Genomic DNA, 6,914 nt, shown 5'->3' with positions numbered 1-6,914 from the left:
GGTTTTCGCAAACTAGTGCTTTTTACTTTTCCAATTTTTTTAAATTTATACTTGTTCCAATTCATGACTATACTTATTGATGAGTGTTAATATTAGTTTCCTTTAAACGTAGTAATCAACATAAAAACCTACTGTTAATGTAAGAATAAGAAAAATATGCATATTTCATATTTTATTACTTACCTCTTCATCATTATAAGTATTATAACACGTTTATTTTTTAATGTTGAAAAACCGTTCTTAATGAGTTGTCTAAATGGAACGGAACACCTGTCAAAGAAGAGGCGTTTTTTCTTACTGCAAGAATGTTTTAAGTTTCCAAAGGCAACATTTGATATTGTTTTTAGGTAATAATAGTACAATGATTTATATTTACAATTGTTTCTGTCTTATACAAAATGCATTTGAAAAAAAAACTCATTGAAGTGGGTTCAATAATAATAACAAAATCCATTCTAGTCGAATAAAAGCAAAAAACACCTCTTCATAATGTCAATGTCAATGGTGTCACAGAATTAATAATATAAAGTTTCGAATTCCTTACTTGTTGTTTTTCTTATTTTTTCGCAACTGTATTAAAAAACGTCGTTCGATACACGTGCGGAAATGTCATTCTTCACTCGTCCCGAGTCTTGCCACTCGCCTACGGCTCGTGCCAAGATATCTCGGTACTCGTGAAGTAATGACATACTTTCCGCACTAGCATCGAAATGTACTATTACAGTACATATATATATAGTGCGTAAAAGAGCACTTTTCGTGCATATGTCGAAAGTTTAAAGGGCTATATGTACTGTAAAACGTTGTACGATACACGTGAGAATAGGTAATTCGCAACTCGTGTCAATTTAAATCACTCCTGCGGCCGTGTTTTAATTTATCGCCACTCGTTTCGAATTTCCTCTTTTCCGTCGCATCGTCTAGTAAAAACTAGTTTTCACTGAAATACATTTTTGAACAATTAGTCACAAGTAGTTTTCACCGAGGCCTTACAGAAAATAGTTTTAACTTGTGAAAACGCGTTTTCACTTTAGGCGACACGGTGAACTAGTTTTAACTAGGGAAACCGCCTTTTCATTAAAATCGTCGTTTAGTACCCACAACGTAACGTCGATTTGTGTAAACTTCTTCCTTAATATTTATTTATTTATTTTATAAGTAAACTTCTACAATATGATTAAAAATCTGAAAATCATATTTCACGTGGTAAGTTCCGCTTGAAGCCGACTTAAGTCCCACGGTGTGAGGATTTACGGTTATTGTCGGCGATCGCGATACCTCGAGCCAATGCATTTGAACCAATGAAGTTGTACCTTACGAAAAATATAATATACGGATGTAGTGCATATTAGTTTGACATCGTATTTTCACGGAAACGTTCGTATTGTCATGCTACTTTAGTCAAACTCAGTACAAGTCAACTTTTTGTACTGAGCCTGACTGAAATAGCATAATACGTTCGTGCGTTTCCGTTAAAATACGATGGCAAACTATTATGCACTACATCTGTACCTATGTGCCCAAAGTCATATAAGAGCCCTTAATATTTTGGAAAAGGAAGAATACCCAACTAGAACTTTATTGTTCTTAGTCTCCAGTTTTATGAGTCAAATATGTTATCCATTTTATTTGTTTCGAGCGTTAGTTATTTTGTAGATATTTGTAAGGGCTTCCTTTGATTGACATAATTATTGAGTCATAATGTAATGATTGTCAGATTATCGTTAGGCATAATTCTGAAACCGTTAACTTTTCAGGATGTTCGTAAGGTTGATGGCAATCCTGAAAAGTTACGCGTTTCTGAGAAAAACCAAATTATGACTAACGAAAATGACTAAGCGGACAAGCAATACATTATGACTTAAAACTTTATGGGAAACAATAAACTCATTTTATTTGATTCTGTATCTTTACCTTTTTTTAAAAATTTAAAAGTTTAGTTTTAATATTACAGCCACATTGTCTTCTATAACTCTCTCGAGTGGAATGAGGCTCTAGATTCATCTATACAGGCATTATCATATGCGACTCATATTTTTTTAAAGAGCGGATTGTTTCCATGGTTCCCAGGGCGGTGAAATATGCAGGCCGCCATATGGTTGGCGGCAGACGGTTACTTTGTTTCCCACTAACTCCATCGTCCAAGTAGCTTTTAAAAAAAACGACATATGCTTTTTTGTTACGCTAGTTTTTCCTTACACAAGTTATATGACATTGTTGAATTATTGGTTAAGTTTAAAATATGCAGCCATGCTTTATGTGCCAAGATTAAATCGGGAACGCGATAAGCGATATTCAAAATCTAGAATTAAGTTTTCATTGCTGTCATCGTGTCAAATTTTTTATGAAAATTCAATGATTAACATTATGTTCGTCGAAAATATGGTCCTGATCAACGGCACTTGTAACATTTTTTAGAAATTAAAAGAGTTGTCTTCGGCTGGCTCTTCTTGACCAGTTCGTCAGTTTATGTGACGGGAGAGTTCCAAAGCTGGTTTCCGTTTTTCGATGATATAGGAGGCATACGAGCGGACGAATCGCCTAATGGTAAGCGATTACCGTCGCTCATGGAGACCTGCAGCACCATAGGGGTTGTAAGTGCGTTGCCGGCCTTAAAGATGGGAGTACGCTCTTATTCCATATCGTTGTTATACGTACTTATACGCGGCGATGCTACGACGGCTACTACGGCGTAGCTTTTATCGTAGCAGGAGCACAAAAGGCCGTAAGTTCACTATAGCGTAACGCAGCGTCCCACGTAAGAAAACAACTCGCGAACGCGAAGCGAAGCGGCGCGGCAAGGCACGCCGGGCCCACGGCGTTCGCGTTCGCAATGAGATCGCCCACGTAGGACACTTCTATCTAGGTATCAAAGGATTGATTCACCCCGCGCCGCATCGCTTCGCGTTCGCGTGTTGTTCGCCTACGTAGTACGCTGCGTAAGTTGCGCTTTGATAACCCTTAAACTAGTCTGACCTCAACTCAATCGCAAAGTTTTTACCATAATTATAAAAAATAAAAAGCAGCTGTGTCGAGGCATTTCGATACTACTATTAGTAAAGCTTTTTGTTAGTTAGAGCAATTATCTGGCCCGATCTCTGCCAACCATTGGAATAACACCGTTCACAGTAAAACGAACTTGTGGAAACCGATTGAATATATTACACGTAGGAGCTGCAGCTTGGCCGAAGACGATCGGTGCTATCTTAATTATGCACCGAACAGAACACTCCGCCTTTCGCGGCTACCTCACCTGTTTGCTTTTCATTGGGTAAATGGAGTTCTGTTTGCAGCTGGATAGAACTGACAATTTACCTGATTGTGTTCGATGCCTGGCTTGCGGGCAAATTTGGTTTCCATATTAATTTGGAGATTGGCTTGGTTATCATATGACTAAATATTGGTTATACGTATACAACATTTTGAATGAAAAGCTACCGCTTAGTTGGTTTGCTCTAAGGATGATATCTAGTTAAATACTTATGACAGTAAAACTTTATGCACTACTCAATTATAAGTCAGATTTTTACTAATAAGTAGTAATATAAAATAAAACTATGAAAACGGATTATACCGCGTATATTGAATTTATAATACATGTCGACGTTTCGAACCCTTTACAGCGTTCGTGGTCAACGGGTGACGGGTGAGATACGCGATATAATTAGTTTTCATAGTTTTATTTCATGAGTAGCTATCGCGGTAACCGAAGACAATATTAAATAGTAATATAGTAAAAATAATATATAATATAGTAAAAAAATAATTTAAGCGATTAAATATTTTTAAGCAAAAGTTGCAACAATTAAGAGGATAGGGGACGGCCGCTCCTCTATACAAACGTAGTTCTCATTTTCCTGTCTCGATATTAACATTATTAAAAATATTTTGACAGAATTTGTTGTATATGATCCATTGCAATCTCCTACGTTGGACTTTTTTCGATTTTCTTATTATTTATTTATTTAAACTTTATTGCACAAATTTACACAAAAAGAGTACAAATGGCGGACTTAACGCCTTGAGGCATTCTCTACCAGTCAACCATTATAATTAAGAGCGAAAAACAAATTTTATAAAAAATAATTAATCATCATCATCATCATCATGTCAGCCGATAGACGTCCACTGCTGGACATAGGCCTCCCCCAAGGCTCGCCACTCCGACCGATCCTGTGCCGCTCGCATCCACCGAATTCCCGCGACCTTCACCAGGTCGTCGCTCCACCTCGTTGGAGGCCTACTGGCAGTTCGTCTTCCGGTACGCGGACGCCACTCCAGAACCTACCGGCCCCACCGGCCATCAGTTCTGCGAGCAATGTGCCCCGCCCACTGCCACTTAAGGTTTGCAATTCTGCGAGATATGTCGGTGACCCTAGTTCTACTGCGGATATCATCATTTCTGATTCTATCACGCAGAGAAACCCCGAGCATAGCTCTCTCCATTGCCCTTTGCGTGACCTTGAACCTTCTTATGAGGCCCATCGTTAGCGCCCACGTCTCAGATCCGTATGTCATCACTGGCAACACACACTGGTCAAAGACTTTTGACTTAAGACACTGCGGCAATTTGGACGAAAAGATACTATGGAGCTTCCCGAACGCTGCCCAACCGAGTGGGATTCTACGAGTGACCTCTTTCTCGAAGTTGGACCTACCTAACTGGACTGTTTGTCCCAGGTATACATAATCGTCAACAACTTCGAGCGCAGAGCCTCCGATTAATACAGGAGTTGGCACAACATGGACGTTAGACATGGTCTTCATCTTGTCCATCTTCATTTTCAGACCAACTCGTTCAGATACTCTGCTGAGATCAGCGAGCATCGCACTGAGGTCCTCCATGGTCTACGCCATGACTACGATATCATCGGCAAACCGAAGGTGTGATGTACTCGCCATTTACATTGATGCCTCGTCCTTTCCAGTCCAGAACCTTGAAGGCATCCTCCAATGCAGCGGTGAACAGCTTTGGGGAGATTACATCTCCTTGTCTGACTCCCCGCTGCAATGGAATAGGCTTCGAGCTCTGGCCCTGTAGTCGGACGGACATGGTGGCGTTTTCGTACAAACACTTCAGCACTTCGATATACCGGTAGTCAATTTGGCACCTTTGGAGAGACTGCAGCACAGCCCAAGTCTCGATCGAATCGAAGGCTTTCTCGTAGTCCACAAATGCAAGGCAAAGGGGGAGATTATACTCCTCAGTCTTCTGTATAACCTGCCGCAACGCATGTATGTGGTCTACGGTACTATAGCCTTTACGGAAACCTGCTTGTTCGGGAGGCTGGAAGTCGTCAAACCTGCGTGCGAGACGGTTCGTGATGACTCTCGAAAACAGCAGAAAAAATAATTAAATGCTCCTAATTCTTATAATAATTAACAATTCGAAAGAAATCAAACATCACCTTTGTTTGATGTGAACCATAGGTGTGGTTCATATAACAAATTCTGACAAAATATTTATAATAATGTTAATATCCAGAGAGGAAAACGAGGACTACGTTTGTATGAAATGGCAATTTCGAGCGGGTCCTGCGGGTCCTACACTTTCATCTTAATCGTGGCATCCTTTCTAATTAGATGCTTAATCAACAGCTGAATGAGCATTGCTCAAATTGGAGAAAAAAATATTAGAAAGATTTGGATTCCTAGCGAATTGTCTGTGAACCAATATGGACCCCTTAATTATTTCGTGCATAGAATAGTAATGTGTTGGGTTCTAAAATAGCTTGTTTAGTGCAGAGACAGACGGACCGACACCGGCAATTACGCGACCTGTGGCCACAGCAATGATGGCGACCCATTCATTATTCAGGGGCATACGAAATAGAAGCACATCCGCTAAGCTCCGTGTACATTATAAATGTTCAATAAAGTTATAAGGAGGATTGTTTAGAGATTTGGACAAGCATATTTTTATATTCACCAAAGATAGATATAACTCCGTAATAGATGGATAGTCTAAGGAAAAAACGTGCCTCAAAAATCAAGAAAATTTGATTCTCGATCAGATGGCGCCACTAGTTTTGGCCTTTTCTCGTATAGAGGGCGTTGACGGTTTCGTTTGTTATTTATAATTTTAACGCATATCAGTGAAAGAACATGGGTCAAAATCATATAAAAATAATTAATGCAAATAAAAAAATCATTTATCCATATTTAAATACATTTTAACGTATTTTTATAAATCTTCATTTTTAGTTTTAAAGTATGTCGATAGATGGCAGTGAATTTACAGTGGTTACAAAATTTACTATGACAGTTCATTTTAAACCTTATTGCAATCTCCATAGAGTGGTAATTGAATAATCGGTTAAAACGGCCATACCATTTTTTATGCTAGTAAGTAGCATGTGCGGTTTCATTTAACAATAGACAAAGGATAAGCCGAAAGGGGACTGTTTGAAATCTACGAACTATACCGCTCTATCTTATTATATCCTCTTTGTATTCACTTACGAGTAAGTTATTTCCAAACCAGTAGAAAATGGACTTTTCGTATAGACCAAGATCTCCAAACTCACTGGACTGGATCTGGACTGGATTTGGATTACAATTAAATAGGCAAAGACTGATAACATAGAGTAACTTATACTAGAGCGGTACTGTCATAGTAAATTTTGTAACCCCAGTAAATTCACTGCCATCTGTCGACAAACTTTAAAACTAAAAATGAAGATTTATAAAAATACGATAAAATGTATTTAAATATGGATAAATGATTTTTTTATTTGCATTAATTATTTTTATGATTTTGACCCATGTTCTTTCACTGATATGCGTTAAAATTGTTAAATAACAAACGAATTCGTCAACGCCATCTATACGACAGTAGGCCAAAGCTAGTAGCGCCTTCTGAACGAGAATCAAATTTTCTTGATTTTCGAGGCACGTTTTTTCCGGAGACTGTA

The sequence above is a fragment of the Cydia strobilella genome, chromosome 9 (genome assembly GCF_947568885.1).
Source record: "Cydia strobilella chromosome 9, ilCydStro3.1, whole genome shotgun sequence".
Taxonomy (NCBI): Eukaryota; Metazoa; Arthropoda; class Insecta; order Lepidoptera; family Tortricidae; genus Cydia; species Cydia strobilella.
Note: the sequence above shows the minus strand (reverse complement) of the source record.